General features: G+C 45.2%; 1 protein-coding gene across 1 annotated transcript in view; it reads left to right on the top strand.

Annotated features, from left to right (window-relative positions):
- The window catches only part of LOC126426408 (pancreas transcription factor 1 subunit alpha-like), a gene marked incomplete at its 5' end in the record, with an annotated part of 115,067 nt that extends 99,189 nt beyond the window's left edge, over positions 1-15,878 (top strand). Inside the window, one exon of the mRNA XM_050088326.1 lies at positions 13,233-15,878. The remainder of the gene's footprint in view (positions 1-13,232) is intronic.
- Between the last annotated feature and the right edge of the window lie 2,019 nt (positions 15,879-17,897).

The raw sequence follows: 17,897 nt of genomic DNA, 5'->3' as shown, positions 1-17,897 counted from the left end.
AGTCTCTTTGACTCTTCAGAGATGTTACTAAACCCGCCTTAAGATGTAAACAACCTATTAGACGAAGGGGGTCTGACAGCCGATCAGTTGCAGTCATTCCACCAGGAAGGAGGTACACGGCTCGTGTTGTCTGTAGTTCAACCGTGCCTAGACGGCAATACCGCGGTTCGATCGCGTCCGCATTGTTACTTTGTGCCAGGAAGGGCTCTCAACAAGGGCAGTGTCCAGCCGTCTCTGAGTGAACCAAAGCGATGTTGTTCGGACACGGAGGAGATACAGAGAGACAGGAACTGTCGATGACATGCCTCGCTCAGGCCGCCCGAGGGCTACTACTGCAGTGGATGACCGCTACCTACGGATTATGGCTCGGAGGAACCCTGACTGCAACGCCACCGTGTTGAATAATGCTTTTCGTGCAGCCACAGGACGTCGTGTTAAGACTCAAACTGTGCGCAATAGGATGCATGATGAGCAACTTCACTCCCAAAGTCCATGGCGACATCCATCTTTGCAACCACGACACCGTGCTGCGCGGTACAGATGGGCCCAACAACATGCCGGATGGACTGCTCAGGATTGGCATCACGTGCTCTTCATCGATGAGTATCACATATGCCTTCAACCAGACAAGTGTCGGAGACGTGTTTTGACACAACGTCGAGCGAGTGCAGCAAGGTGGAGGTTCCCTGCTGTTTTGGAATGGCATTATGTGGGGCAGACGTACCCCGCTGGTGGCCATGGAAGGTGCCGTAACGGCTGTACGATACGTTCAAATGGCTCTGAGCACTATGGGACTTAACATCTATGGTCATCAGTCCCCTAGAACTTAGAACTACTTAAATCTAACTAACCTAAGGAGATCACACAACACCCAGCCATCACGAGGCAGAGAAAATCCCTGACCCCGCCGGGAATCGAACCCGGGAACCCGGGCGTGGGAAGCGATAACGCTACCGCACGACCACGAGATGCGGGCGTACGATACGTGAATGCTATCCTCCGACCGATAGTGCAACCATATGAGCCGTATCTTGTGAATGACTTCCTTCAGGATAACGACATCGTTCGACTAGAGTGGCCAGCATGTCAGCATTGCGACTTTTGCCGATTTCTGCGCCGGCACGGTAGCTCAGCGTGCTCGGTCAGAGGCTTAGCTACCCTGTGTAATAAAAAACTGAGTGAACGGATCAACACAGAACCTGAACGGGTGTCGCCGGGCGTCTGCCCAGAATAAATTCAACGAACAATATGCGATCTAAAAAGAAAAAAAAAAAAGAAAAAAGTGAGCAACACACCTTCTCACTAAGCAGGAGGCCCGGGTTCGATTCCCGGCCCTTGTACAATTTTCATTCGTCGCTTCAGTCTGTATACATAAAATCGTATCTGTATGAGACCCGTAGAGTCTCTGAAATTGTGTCATTTCATTTGTAAAAATATGCTGTTTACCTGAAGCATTGCGACTTTTGCCGATTTCTGCCAACTGACGACTTGAGTGATACTGTTTAAGCTACATTCTGACATTGCCCTCACAGTATATATTTTCTTTAATGTCGTTTGTTGTTAGGAATATTAGCTTATTCCCAAGAGTTAGCAGCTTTCACTCAGTTAATACTAGGCAGAAATCAAATCTGAGGCGCAGGCGTCGGCTCGTAGTGGCGTTGGGGCAACTGTGGTGAGACCTATGCCTACTTCGGTGGCCTTGGAATCACATGGAACCCCTGATGTCACTGCGTCTTCCGGCAGTGAGCATCTTACCGGTCAGCCATCACTCCAGGGTGAATGGCGGACAGTGGTGGGCTCGCGCGTGCCTGGCCGAAAGGCGAAGGTGGGATCTGGCCGCGTGGCAGCTGCCTTACCCCTTTCCAACAGGTACGGGGTGCTTCCTAGTGGTGATGACATCGTTTCCGAGCCACCACAGGGTGCCTCGCCTGTTGGGCCAGTGGCCGATTCTCCGGCAAGGTCCCGACAGTCACAGAGGGCGGGCCTATCAGTTATAGGGAGCTCCAACGTTAGGCGGGTTATGGAGCCCCTCAGGAAAATAGCGGGTAGGTCGGGGAAGAATGCCAGTGTGCACTCGGTGTGCTTGCCGGGGGGTCTCGTCCGTAATGTGGAGGAGGCCCTTCCGGCAGCTATTGAACGCACTGGGTGTGACCGGCTGCAGATAGTAGCACATGTCGGAACGAATGACGCCTGCCGCTTGGGTTCTGAGGCCATCCTTGGTTCCTTCCGGCGGCTGGCTGATTTGGTGAAGACAACCAGCATCGCACGCGGAGTGCAAGCTGAGCTTAATATCTGCAGCATAGTGCCCAGAGTCGATCGCGGTCCTCTGGTTTGGAGCCGTGTGGAGGGTCTAAACCAGAGGCTCAGACGACTCTGCGACTATAATGGTTGCAAATTCATCGACCTCCGTTATTGGGTGGAGAACTGTAGGGCCCCCCTAGACAGGTCAGGCGTGCACTACACACCGGAAGCAGCTACTAGGGTAGCAGAGTACGTGTGGCGTGCACACGGGGGTTTTTTAGGTTAGAGGGACCCCCCCTTGGGCGAAACGATAAAATACCTGACGGCTTACCAGAGAGGACATTATCATCGTTTATAAAGAATGTCCGTCCTCGGAGACCAAAAACAGGAAAAGTTAACGTAATATTGGTAAACTGCAGGAGTATCCAGGGCAAGGTTCCTGAATTAGTATCTCTTATTGAAGGAAATAGTGCGCATATAGTATTAGGAACGGAAAGTTGGTTAAAACCCGAAGTGAACAGTAACGAAATCCTAGACACAGAATGGAATATATACCGCAAGGATAGGATAAACGCCAATGGTGGAGGAGTATTTATAGCAGTAAAGAATTCAATAATATCCAGTGAAGTTATTAGCGAATGCGAATGTGAAATAATCTGGGTTAAGTTAAGTATCAAAGGTGGGTCAGATATGATAGTCGGATGCTTCTATAGACCACCTGCATCAGCAACCGTAGTAGTTGAGCGCCTCAGAGAGAACCTGCAGAACGTCGTGAAGAAGTTTCGTGATCATACTATTGTAATAGGGGGAGACTTCAATCTACCAGGTATAGAATGGGATAGTCACACAATCAGAACTGGAGCCAGGGACAGAGACTCTTGTGACATTATCCTGACTGCCTTGTCCGAGAATTACTTCGAGCAGATAGTTAGAGAACCAACTCGTGAAGCTAACGTTTTAGACCTCATAGCAACAAATAGACCGGAACTTTTCGACTCCGTGAATGTAGAAGAGGGTATCAGTGATCATAAGTCAGTGGTTGCATCAATGACTACAAGTGTAATAAGAAATGCCAAGAAAGGAAGGAAAATATATTTGCTTAACAAGAGTGATAGGGCACAAATCGCAGAATATCTGAGTGACCACCATCAAACGTTCATTTCTGAGGAAGAGGATGTGGAACATAAATGGAAAAAATTCAGAAACATCGTCCAGTACGCCTTAGATAAGTTCGTACCGACTAAGGTCCAAAGCGAGGGGAAAGATCCACCGTGGTATAACAATCATGTACGAAAGGTACTACGGAAACAAAGAAAGCTTCATCATAGGTTTAAGAGTAGTCGAATCATAGCTGATAAGGAAAAGCTGAACGAAGCGAAAAAGAGCGTAAAGAGAGCAATGAGAGAAGCATTCAACGAATTCGAACATAAAACATTGGCAAACAATCTAAACAAGAACCCTAAAAAGTTTTGGTCATATGTAAAATCGGTAAGCGGATCTAAATCCCCTATTCAGTCACTCGTTGACCACGATGGCACCGAAACAGAGGACGACCGAAGAAAGGCAGAAATACTGAATTCAGTGTTCCGAAACTGTTTCACTGCGGAAAATCGTAACACGGTCCCTGACTTCAGCCGTCGCACGGACGCCAAAATGGAAAATATTGAAATAAACGATATCGGAATTGAAAAACAACTGCTATCACTTAGTAGCGGAAAAGCATCCGGACCAGACGAGATACCCTTAAGATTCTACAGTGATTATGCTAAAGAACTTGCCCCCTTTCTATCAGCAATTTATCGTAGATCGCTGGAAGAACGTAAAGTACCTAGCGACTGGAAGAAAGCGCAGGTCGTTCCCATTTTCAAGAAAGGTCATAAATCAGATGCGAATAATTATAGGCCTATTTCGCTTACGTCAATCTGTTGTAGAATAATGGAACATGTTTTGTGTTCTCGTATTATGACGTTCTTAGATAATACAAATCTCCTTCATCATAACCAACATGGATTCCGCAAACAGAGATCATGTGAAACTCAGCTCGCCCTATTTGCCCAAGAAATTCACAGTGCCGTAGACACTGGCGAGCAGATTGATGCCGTATTCCTGGACTTCAGGAAGGCATTTGATACGGTTCCGCACTTACGTTTAGTGAAAAAAATACGAGCTTACGGAATATCGGACCAGGTTTGTGACTGGATTCAGGATTTCCTAGAAGAAAGAACACAACATGTCATTCTTAACGGTTCAAAATCTGCAGATGTAGAGGTAATTTCGGGAGTACCGCAGGGAAGCGTGATAGGACCTTTATTGTTTACAATATACATAAATGACTTAGTTGACAACATCGGTAGCTCCGTGAGGCTATTTGCAGATGACACGGTTGTCTACAAGAAAGTAGCAACATCAGAAGACTCGTACGTACTCCAGGAGGACCTGCAGAGGATTAATGCATGGTGCGACAGCTGGCAGCTTTCCCTAAACGTAGATAAATGTAATATAATGCGCATACATAGGGGCAGAAATCCATTCCAGTACGATTATGCCATAGGTGGTAAATCATTGGAAGCGGTAACGACCGTAAAATACTTAGGAGTTACTATCCGGAGCGATCTGAAGTGGAATGATCACATAAAACAAATAGTGGGAAAAGCAGGCGCCAGGTTGAGATTCATAGGAAGAATTCTAAGAAAATGTGACTCATCGACGAAAGAAGTAGCTTACAAAACGCTTGTTCGTCCGATTCTTGAGTATTGCTCATCAGTATGGGACCCTTACCAGGTTGGATTAATAGAAGAGATAGACATGATCCAGCGAAAAGCAGCGCGATTCGTCATAGGGACATTTAGTCAGCGCGAGAGCGTTACGGAGATGCTGAACAAGCTCCAGTGGCGGACACTTCAAGAAAGGCGTTACGCAATACGGAGAGGTTTATTATCGAAATTACGAGAGAGCACATTCCGGGAAGAGATGGGCAACATATTACTACCGCCCACATATATCTCGCGTAATGATCACAACGAAAAGATCCGAGAAATTAGAGCAAATACGGAGACTTACAAGCAGTCGTTCTTTCCACGCACAATTCGTGAATGGAACAGGGAAGGGGGGATCAGATAGTGGTACAATAAGTACCCTCCGCCACACACCGTAAGGTGGCTCGCGGAGTATAGATGTAGATGTAGATGTAGAATGCACTTCCTTGACTCTTGTGCAGAAAGGAGTGCACTATTCTGCTGCATCCATTTTCAATAAGCTACCACAAGAACTCAAAAATCTTAGCAGTAGCCCAAACTCTTTTAAGCCTAAACTGAAGAGTTTCCTCATGGCTCACTCCTATTCTGTCGAGGAGCTCCTAGAAAAGCTGAAAAATTAAGCAAATTCCAGTGTTGCATTGTTGATTTTCTTTATTTAAACTTACAAATTGTCGCCTGAATACGTTTCTTGTATTTCATTTTATCTGTTTCTACTATCGTGTTACAATTTCATGTATTGACTCGTTCCATGACCATGGAGACTTCTCCTTAATTTGGTCCCACGGAACAATAAATAAATAAATAAATAAAACACGGCGCTTCAAAGTATTCGATAGAGTAGTAAGTGAAATGGGAAACAGGGCCCAAATATAACACCACCTGATCTCACTTGAATTTCCCGTCAGGAAAGCTTCCAATGAGAGCTTTGTATATTATTTTGGAAAATATGTGGCAGATTTGGGTGCCAAATATAACACAAATATCGCTGCATCTGAGCTAGTTAACGAAATAACTGCTTTCAAATTTCTGACGGAGATTCGCATCTGCTCACTCTGAAGTTGATTTATTTATTTTATTTATTTATTTCTTCAAAGTATCGGTTACGAGACGCTTATCGAAACCTCGAAATAGGTTACAGGATATTTACGACAATTTCGGAGACTACAACCTCTTTATCACCGCAGTTTCAGCTATTTAAGATGACAGAAAACTAAATATCCAGTATAGGTGTAGCAGACTGTCAGATTCTTCATCTCCTCGATACGGTACGACATAACTGCTAAATTTGACTTCAACAACATAACCAAGAAACACATACAGGATCGCTTTCTTGCGCTGCTGTAAAGTCCTCTTTTGCTCAGCAGTGCGTAGAGGTATTAAGCTGGAGCTTATGACACACACTAATGTCTTTAACGCCTTGGTGGTGTGGGAAATTAAAGCTCGAAAGTCAATGCCATCAAAAGATGCAACCATTTATGCCACATATTTTGATACTCGGAAAGTCACTCATCAAAACCTGTATGTGAACTGAAGAGACAAAAGTCATGGTATAACGGCTCCTCTTGATGATTTGGTTTGATTTGTACTTGGCCTCGGCTAAAACTCGGCGACAGTCGGTAGAGTGTTGAGATCGTTACCAAGTTACGAAGACGACGTTACGCAAAATAACAGTGCTGAACCGAAATGTCGACGTGCGTGAGATATTTACTTCGCCAAAAATCGAAATTAATCGTTCGTAATCGATGTTTAACTGATTAATGATGAAATATTAATGATAAAACCAATACAGTCACATCCACAACAAATTCCCTACAAGCTGGTCGTAATTTCAAGTATGTAAGAAATCGTAACAGTGGGCTTGTTACTAGAGTCAAAGGTTCTACACAAGCGCCGAGCGCTACAGTCAAATATTATCGCTGCGCGTAATTATTACTCGGGAGTTTCATGTCAATAATTTGATAGAATTTTAAATCACAGATGAACGACTTGGCACGAGAGGGTGTTTTATTGCACAATATCAGTCACTTCCTCAAATGGCTCAAATGGCTCTGAGCACTATGGGACTTAACTTCTAAGGTCATCAGTCCCCTAGAACTCAGAACTACTTAAACCTAACTAACCTAAGGACAACACACACATCCATGCCCGAGGCAGGATTCGAACCTGCGACCGTAGCGGTCACGCGGTTCCAGACTGTAGCGCCTAGAACCGCACGGTCATAGTCACTTCCTAACCGAGCCTTGACAAGAAAACTTTCCCAGGCGTTGGGGGGATTTAAATTATATGCTTCGGACCTATCACTGAAGTTCCATAAACCACTGGCTATTATGAATGAAAATTGTCTATCAGTGTTCGTTGCCTAAATCACTGTCTAAGTAATGTTTAGTTCAGTTATCTAGTTAAAAGTTCACTTTATTCTAGTAGGTAAAAGTCCTCCGTTCGAATTCCAATGCCGTGATATTTGAAGTCAGAAGATCGTATTACTGCGTCATAATAGATCGCAGTTATTCAATCTCAAAAACAATCTAAGCGCGCCTACATGTACGAACATTCAAATATATGACCTGCTTGGGCTAACTCTCGTAACGTAGTGACAATGCATTGAATTATACTTAGTCATTACTCGCGATTCCCAAAGAGTACTTACACGGAGTATTCTTTGGGATCATTGGTTCTACTTTGCGAATGTTAGTTTATGCTAATTTTGCCATTTAGTATGATTTTGATTTTAATTTTACTGAAATTTAATGTTTCTTTCGTAGATTGTTAAATTTTCAAGTCTTAAATTCCTGATTTAATTACTTGTTATTGTCCTAATAATAGTGATAAATGGAGCTTCGTTCGCTTATTCACTTTTCTGGGAATTTGGGACTTGGGGAGGGGGGGGGGGGGGGAATCTTTTGGGTATTGTGAGCTAATTTTTGATTTTTATTTCTCGTCCGAAGAAGTGGCATTACAATGGGATAGAGATATGGGCATACGCAGATAGTGTAGCGTACACAACGTATAAGAGGATAGTGCACTGGCGGAGATGTCATTCACGTGATTGGCGTGCGAAGCTTACCGATGTGATTACGGCCGCATGACAGACTTTGAATGCGGAACCGTAGTTGGAGCTAGACGTATCGGACATTCCATTTCGCAAATCGTTAGGGAATTCAGTATTCGGAGACCCACAGAGTCAAAAGTGTGCCGAGAATACCAAATTTGAGGCGTTACCCCTCACCACGGACAACGCAGTGGCCGAAGGCCTTCACTTAACGGCCGAGAGCAGCGGCATTTGCGTAGAGCTGGCGGTGCTAACAGACTAGCAACACTGCGTGAAAAAACTACAGAAATCAATGCGGGACGTACGACAGACGTATCCGTTAGTATACTTCGACGAAATTTGACTCTAATAGGCTGTGGCAGCGGACGACCGACGCGAGTGCCTTTGCTACATCTACATCTACATCCATACTCCGCAAGCCACCTGACGGTGCGTGGCGGAGGGTACCTTGAGTACCTCTATCGGTTCTCCCTTCCATTCCAGTCTCCTATTGTTCGTGGAAACAAGAAATGTCCGTATGCCTCTGTGTGGGCTCTAATCTCTCTGATTTTATCCTCACGGTCTCTTCGCGAGATATACGTAGGAGGGAGCAATATACTGCTTGACTCCTCGGTGAAGGTGTGTTCTCGAAACTTCAACAAAAGCCCGTACCGAGCTACTGAGCGTCTCTCCTGCAGAGTCTTCCACTGGAGTTTATCTATCATCTCCGTAACACTTTCGCGATTACTAAATGATCCTGTAACGAAGCGCGCTGCTCTCCGTTGGATCTTCTCTATCTCTTCTATCAACCCTATCTGGTACGGATCCCACACTGCTGAGCAGTATTCAAGCAGTGGGCGAACAAGCGTACTGTAACCTACTTCCTTTGTTTTCGGATTGCATTTCCTTAGGATTCTTGCAATGAATCTCAGTCTGGCATCTGCTTTACCGACGATCAACTTTATATGGTCATTCCATTTTAAATCACTCCTAATGCCTACTCCCAGATAATTTATGGAATTAAAACTGCTTCCAGTTTCTGACCTGCTATATTGTAGCTAAACGACCTGTCTTTCTATGTATTCGCAACACATTATACTTGTCTACATTGAGATTCAATTGCCATTCCCTGCACCATGCGTCAATTCGCTGCAGATCCTCCTGCATTTCAGTACAATTTTCCACTGTTACAACCTCTCGATATACCACACCATCATCCGCAAAAGGCCTCAGTGAACTTCCGATGTTATCCACAAGGTCATTTGTGTATATTGTGAACAGCAACGGTCCTACGAGACTCCCCTGCGGCACACCTGAAATCACTCTTACTTCGGGAGAATGACATGCTGCGTTCTGTTATCTATGAACTCTTCAATCCAATCACACAACTGATCTGATAGTCCATATGCTCTTACTTTGTTCATTAAACGACAGTGGGGAACTGTATCGAACGCCTTGCGGAAGTCGAGAAACACGGCATCTACCTGTGAACCCGTGTCTACGGCCCTCTGAGTCTCGTGGACGAATAGCGCGAGCTGGGTTTCACACGACCGTCTTTTTCGAAACCCGTGCTGATTCCTACAGAGTAGATTTCTAGTCTCCAGAAAATTCGTTATACTCGAACATAATATGTGTTCCAAAATTCTACAACTGATCGACGTTAGAGATATAGGTCTATAGTTCTCCACATCTGTTCGACGTCCCTTCTTGAAAACGGGGATGACCTGTGCCCTTTTCCAACCCTTTGGAACGCTACGCTCTTCTAGAGACCTACGGTACACCGCTGCAAGAAGGGGGGCTAACAGCACGGCATCGTCTGCAGTGGGTCTTCTCGGCTCGTGTCCGTATCGGTTGGACCCTAAACAACAGCAAAACCGTTGCGTGGTCAGATGAATCCAGATTTCAGTTCTAAGAGCTGATGCTAGGCTTCCAGTGTGGTGCAGACCCAAATTGTGAACAAGGCATTGTACAAGTTAGTGGTGGCTCCATAATGGTGTGGGCTGTGCTTACATGGAATGGACTGGGTCCTCGGCCAGAGTGGCCGAGCAGTTCTAGGCACTTCAGACCGGAACCGCGCTGCTGCTACGGTCTCAGGTTCGAACCCTGCCTCAGGCATGCATGTGTGTGATGTCCTTAGGTTTAAGTAGTTCTAAATCTAGGGGACTGATGACCTCAGATGTTAAGTCCCATAGTGCTCAGAGCCATTCACAGGATATGCACGATTGGGGCGCGAATTGTCGTCCATGAAGACGACTGCCTCGCCAATGTTCTGCCAATACGGTTGCACTATCGGTCGGAGGATGGCCTCCAAGTGTCGTGCAGACATTACAGCGCCTTCCGTGACCACCAGCAGCGTTCCCTGGCCCCACATAATGCCACCCCAAAACATCACGGAACCACCAAGTTGCTGCACAGTGTGTCTAACGCTTTCAGCCTGACCGACTTGCCTCCAAACACGTCTCCGACGATTGTTTCGTTGAAGGCATATCCGACACTCGTCGGTGAAGAGAACGTGATGCCAATCCTGAGCGGTCCATTCGGCATGTTGTTGGCCGCATCTGTACCGCGCTGCACGGTCTCGTGGTTGCAAAGGTGGACCTCGCCGTGGATGTCCGGAGTGAAGCTGCGCATCATGCAGCCTATTGCGCACAGATTGAGTCGTAACACGACGTCCTGTCGCTGTACGAAAAGCATTGTTCAACATGGTGGCGTTGCTGTCAGGGTTCCTGCGAGCCAAAATCCGTAGGCAGCGGTCATCCACTGCAGTAGTAGCCCTTGGGCGGCCTGAGCGAGGCATGTCATCGACAGTTCCTGTCTCTCTGTATCTCCTCTATGTCCGAACAACATCGCTTTAGTTCACTCCGAGACACCTGGACACTTCCCTTGTTGAGAGCCCTTCCTGGCGCAGAGTAACAATGCGGACGAGATCGAACTGCGGTATTGACGGTCTAGGCACGGTTGAACTGCAGACAACACGAGCCGTGCATATCCTTCCTTGTGGAATGGCTGGAACTGATCGGCTGTAGGACTCCCTTGGTCTAATAGGCGGTGCTCATGCGCTGTTATTTCCATCTTTGGGTGGGTTTAGTGACATCTCTGTACAGTGAAAGCGACTGTGTCTGTGATACAATATCCACAGTTAACGTCTGTATGCAGGAGTTATGGGAACCGGGGAGTTGCAAAACTTTTTTTGAGGTGTGTGCTATTGTGCGACATTGCTTATACACTACTGGCCATTAAAATTGCTACTCCACGAAGATGACGTGCCACAGACGCAAAATTTAACCGACAGGAAGAAGATGCTGTGATAGGCAAACGATTAGCTTTTCAGAGCATTCACACAAGGTTAGCGCCGGTGGCGACACCTACAACGTGCTGACATGACGAAAGTTTCCAACCGATTTCTCATACACAAACAGCAGTTGACCGGCGTTGCATGGTGAAACGTTGTTGTGATGCCTCGTGTGAGGAGGAGAAATGCCTGCCATCACGTTTCCGACTTTGATAAAGGTCGGGTTGTAGCCTATCGCGGTTTCGGATTATTGTATCGTGACATTGCTGCTCGCGTTGGTCGAGATTCAATGACTGTTAGCAGAATATTGAATCGGTGGGTTCAGGAGGGCATACGGAACGCCGCGCTGGATCCCGACGGCCTCGTATCACTAGCAGTCGAGATGACAGGCATCTTATCCGCACGGCTGTAACGGATCGTGCAGCCATGTCTCGATCCCTGAGTCAATAGATGCCGACATTTGCAAGACTACAACCATCTTGACGCTGCATCACAAACAGGAGCGCCTGCTATGGTGTACTCGGCGACGAACCTGGGTGCACGAATGGAAAACGTTATTTTTTCGGATGAATCCAGGTTCTGTTTACAGCATCACGATGGTCGCATCCGTGTTTGGTGACATCGCGGTGAACGCACATTGGAAGCGTGTATTCGTCATCGCCGTACTGGCGTATCACCTGCCGTGATGGAATGGGGTGCCATTGGTTACACGTCTCGGCAGCTCTTGTTCGCGTTGACGGTCTTTGAACAGTGGACGTTACATTTCAGAAGTGTTACGACCCGTGGCTCTACCCTTCATTCGATCCCTGCAAAACCCTACATTTCAACAGGATAATGCACGACCGCATGTTGCAGGTCCTGTACGGGCCTTTCTGGATACAGAAAATGTTCGACTGCTGCCCTAGCAAGCACATTCTCCAGATCTCTCACCAACTGAAAACGTCTGGTCAATGGTGGCCGAGCAACTGGCTCGTCACAATACGCCAGTAACTATTCTTGATGAACTGTGTTATCGTGTTGAAGCTGCATGGGCAGCTGTACCTGTACACGCCATCCAAGCTCTCAGAATGAGATTTTCACTCTGCAGCGGAGTGTGTGCTGATATGAAACTTCCTGGCAGATTAAAACTGTGTGCCCGACTGAGACTCGTAACTCGGGACCTTTGCCTTTCACGGGCAAGTGCTCTACCAACTTACCAACTGAGCTACCGAAGCACGACTCACGCCCGGTACTCACAGCTTTACTTCTGCCAGTATCTCGTCTCCTACCTTCCAAACTTTAGAGAATCTCATTCTGGAAACATCCCCCAGGCTGTGGCTAAGCCATGTCTCCGCTATATGCTTTGTTTCAGGAGTGCTAGTTCTGCAAGGTTCGCAGGAGAGCTTCTGTAAAGTTTGGAAGGTAGGAGACGAGATACCGGCAGAAGTAAAGCTGTGAGTACCGGGCGTGAGTCGTGCTTCGGTAGCTCAGTTGGTAGAGGACTTGCCCGTGGAAGGCAAAGGTCCCGAGTTCGAGTCTCAGTCGGGCACACAGTTTTAATCTGCCAGGAAGTTTCATCCAAGTTCTGTTTGACTCAATGCCCAGGCGTATCAAGGCCGTTATTACGGCCAGAGGTGGTTGTTCTGGGTACTGATTTCTCAGGATCTATGCACTCAAATTACGTGAAAATGTAACCACATGTCAGTTCTAGTATAATATATTTGTCCAAAGAATACCCGTTTATCATCTGCATTTCTTCATGGTGTAGCAATTTTAATGGCCAGTAGTGTACATTATCTGTGCTCTACCACGTACTGACGAAGTGTTCCATCAATGTTATACTACCGTTGTTTGTTAGTTTTTTATGTGCACACACCCGATTGTTAAACAAATCGATGAACATAACCTCATGGCCTTTTTTACTCTCTCTTTTCAGGTCGCGGTTTCACACATCCTCTGACTGAATTACGGAGTGAATCCTCGCGTCGCTGTGCAGTGCGGACTTGTTATGTCACAACAGGCTGGGAGATCACTGCAGAGACTGAAAGAAGTGGTCGAGTGCACACGCCATCGGCAGTGTCGTTCACGGCCGTGGATTCAGCTCACGTTAGCCCTGTGAGGGACAGTGCGCATGCTGTTTCGGTATACCGTCATCATAAATTGTTCAGCTCTCTGTGTAATGGAAGGGATGTACCAAAGGAGAAATATTACAAAGGTCTTATTGTGGCAGTGAATGGCTAGCAGCCAGTGAAGAGAGAGAAGCATCGTCTACAAACACTGAAATCTCTAGTCACACGTACCGACAAATTACCTAGGATGTTTTGCTGCGTGATCTGGCGTGTTCAGAATTCGTTGTCTCCACTAGCTTGTTACTGAGCGGTCCCTAGAGTGGCTGACACAAAGAGTTTCCACATCTACATCCATATTCCATGTACCACATTATAGTGTATGATGGAGGGTACTTTTATTGCCGCTATTATTTCGCACTCTTTGCTCTTCCGTTCGCGAACGCCGCATGGGAAGAATGATTGTCAGTAACCTTTCTGTATGTCCTTTTTATTAGTATTGAGACTTTCCCCGTGTATTTCTTAACTGTAAACTACTTTCAATACGGTCATATTCATGCATTTGTCCAAGCCAGCAACCTTATCGCAGTGGTAATACTGGTCAGATCACCGATGTTAAGCGCTATCGGGCTGGGCTAACACTTGGATGGGTGACCATCCGCTCTGCCGAACGCTGTTGGCAAGCGGGGTGCACTCAGCCCTCGTGCGGGTAATTGAGGAGCTACTTGACGGTCAAGTAGCGGCTCCGGTCACGAAAACTGACAACAGGTGACCGTGTGCCCCTCCGTATCCCCATCCATTGACGCCTGTCTGTGAGGATGACACGGCGGCCGATCGGTGCCGTTGGGCCTTCACGGTCTGTACGGACGGTGTTTAGTTTATTTTACTTGTCTGTTCAAGGGCAGGTTGTGCTGCACCCTTATTACCATCAGGTGCTTCTCTCGCATACTTTCCTACACGAGCTACATGTCGTTATGGCTGCTGCTGCCTAGCAACACGTTTAACCACGTAAATAAGAAAGAAACAGTGGCGGCCGGTGCAAACTTTTACAAGTGTGCAACAATATTATGAAAAGAAACAGAAAACAAAATCATAAAAAATTTATTACAATAAAAACTAGTACTCCAGACAAAAAATTGAAGTCTGGGACAATTCTAGTGTCCGATTCCACTCGGCGGCTTTGGGCAACGACGTCAGAGACGCCACATAGAGGCAATCTTTGAAAGCAACGGATCATATTAGTAAACAAATGAATGTAGCACACGATAAAATTACAAACACAGTGCACGTGATTAATTACTTGGCCCCAAATTATACTGACAAGAACTAAAAGTAGCGAAAGGAAATAAGAACGGAAAAAGAGAAGTATACAAGTCTGAAATAAATTATTATCGTAATTTATGTGAGTAAGAAAAGCACAGAGAACCTTTACATCTAGTACAGTTCAGCGCATTGTGAAGCCATATTATGAATCAGGGTTAACTTTCAATACTAATTGTTAAATCTAACGGGACGAGTACACAAGTGACGAAAATAATATATTTGCAGTAGTCTTCTAAACTGTATATCTCATACATATTCAAATATACATTCATGCCTGTACAAATATATAGATACATACATACATTAATACTTGTTCCACAGGTCACAAATACATAATGGTGTGGAACATTTCAGCTTAACATTCGATTTCTTTACACAATATAATTAAATACATAAAAATATGTAGATACGTACACATGTCCATTCCTATTCCCAAGTGCATAAGATGTACTGCAACATACTTTCTTCATGCTCACTTCAACTGAACGATTATGTTGTTTACTTTAGGTGCTTTGCCCTTGAAGGTCATTTCAAAAGTCAAAACATAATGTGGAGAAAGTGCCAGTCGGCCTTGCCTTTAGCTCAGCAAGGGACGTGTCCTCGCCCAGTCCATGAGCTGGTGGAAACACTCTCTCAATTACAGCTTTGAATATTATAAAAATATATTTACATTTTTGAGGCGTGAGATTAAAAAGAGTTTCAAGAAAAACAAGCAGTGGCAGGCAATGAACGTATCGGATCTAAATTTTGTTATGTGTTTCAACGTTGTATAAAGGGAACTACGTAAAGTGAAGAAAGACACTGATGGATCTTAGTCATCATGGAGACTGTCTTGTTTTCCAAGAGTGGGGGAAAAAAGAAATTTCTAATAATGTAGGTGAAAATTTGCCAAATTGTAAAAAAGTGAATCTTTGCCCTTATGTCCTGCAGAAATGGCCCAAAAGTCTCCTTTCTTACCATTAAACTTCCTTCAGCCTTTGCCATTACATCTTTTCCTGCCTTTATGTTGTCATATATGTCCACATTGTGGTAAATTGAGTAGGCCTACACTCATGCAGCTAATACCACAATTTAACATTTTTTGAAACACGTGGCCACAACCGAGAATCACTATTGAATTCTAGTCAGTCCTAGTCGAGATATTATTTTATTCTATTATATTTATTATCAAAGCCTGCCAAATCTTCAAATGAGTTGTGATCTCTGTGTAATTATTATATAGCATCTCGATGTTATTGTACGTACAGTTATTTGTTATTCATGTACAACTATTTATTAATAAATTATTCTGAAACTCAATCCTGACCTAGCAGATAATACTCTGTGTAAACTACAAAACAAATTTGTGCTGTTATGTGTCAGAGCCTCACAAATAGAGTTAATCTTCCAAATGCTATGGAGCATTTGTTAGTTTGGAAGTTCTGATGGAGCGAAACTGTGTCCTGAATTTGCTATTTAAATACAGCCACCTTCCATTCAAGCTTCGCGGCGCAGCCAGACACACAACTTAGGGGCAGACTGAAAGTTTAAGATGGAGAGACATGTCTCATTCACATTGATTGCAAGAATATTGCTAGGTAAGATTTTGGGCTGATATGTGATCCAGCGCACAATCTTAATGCACTAGGAAAATCAAAGACAAGCTTTGTATACATTGCTGTGTGCTATGAGTATTGTGTAAATACAACTCAAACAACAATATTACTGAACCATTGTTTACACCTGGTTACAAAGCTCGAAGGCAGAAGGTCACTGATGTGTTTCTGTAGATGTTCCCCTCCTCAGTCACCGCACCCTCTCAAACGACAAGTCAAGTTGATGAACAGATGTCAACTTAAATCTTCATGGCAAGAAAATATTCCTGAACATAGATCTCTTGAGATCTCATTATACAATTACAACTGCAGAAAAAATAAAAATATCAACTACTTTCTATTAGCTCATTGTCAATTTTATTTTATGCAACTCTTATTAAGAAATACACCTGACAGTTTTCAGAGATTATGAAGTACAGAATGCTCTGGTTGATAATTATCAACAATTTACTAACAAACGAGGTGACTCACCAAACGCAGATGTGCTACATCGTCCATAGGTACACTGACATAAACTACTGAGCTTAGCTGGCTTTTGCAAACAGTTCCCTGTTACAAGCTTGTAGGAATATACACACACACACACACACACACACACACACACACACACACACACACACACACACACACTGTTTTGTGGGGTTACTGGGGTGAGAAACTTTAGGCCAGGGAGATTATGGGTGTGTGGAATCACACCTCATCAGTCACCGTACCCACTCAGCCCACTGCTCAAGTCGATGAACACATGACATCAACTTAAATCTACATGGCAAGTACGAGGGCAGTTCAATAAGTAATGCAACACATTTTTTTTCTCGGCCAATTTTGGTTGAAAAAACCGGAAATTTCTTGTGGATTATTTTCAAACATTCCCGCTTCGCCTCGTATAGTTTCATTGACTTCCGACAGGTGGCAGCGCTGTAGGGAGCTGTTAAAATCGCGTCTGTAACGGATGTGCGTTGCAAACAACGGGCAGTGATCGAGTTTCTTTTGGCGGAAAACCAGGGCATCTCAGATATTCATAGGCGCTTGCAGAATGTCTACGGTGATCTGGCAGTGGACAAAAGCACGGTGAGTCGTTGGGCAAAGCGTGTGTCATCATCGCCGCAAGGTCAAGTAAGACTGTCTGATCTCCCGCGTGCGGGCCGGCCGTGCACAGCTGTGACTCCTGCAATGGCGAAGCGTGCGAACACACTCGTTCGAGATGATCGACGGATCACCATCAAACAACTCAGTGCTCAACTTGACATCTCTGTTGGTAGTACTGTCACAATTGTTCACCAGTTGGGATATTCAAAGGTTGGTTCCCGCTGGGTCCCTCGTTGTCTAACCGAACACCATAAAGAGCAAAGGAGAACCATCTGTGCGGAATTGCTTGCTCGTCATGTGGCTGAGGGTGACAATTTCTTGTCAAAGATTGTTACAGGCGATGAAACATGGGTTCATCACTTCGAACCTGAAACAAAACGGCAATCAATGGAGTGGCGCCACACCCACTCCCCTACCGAGAAAAAGTTTAAAGCCATACCCTCAGCCGGTAAAGTCATGGTTACAGTCTTCTGGGATGCTGAAGGGGTTATTCTGTTCGATGTCCTTCCCCATGGTCAAACGATCAAC

Source organism: Schistocerca serialis, chromosome 11 (genome assembly GCF_023864345.2).
Source record: "Schistocerca serialis cubense isolate TAMUIC-IGC-003099 chromosome 11, iqSchSeri2.2, whole genome shotgun sequence".
Classification (NCBI taxonomy): Eukaryota; Metazoa; Arthropoda; class Insecta; order Orthoptera; family Acrididae; genus Schistocerca; species Schistocerca serialis.
This window is presented reverse-complemented; position numbering and strand designations above follow the sequence as displayed.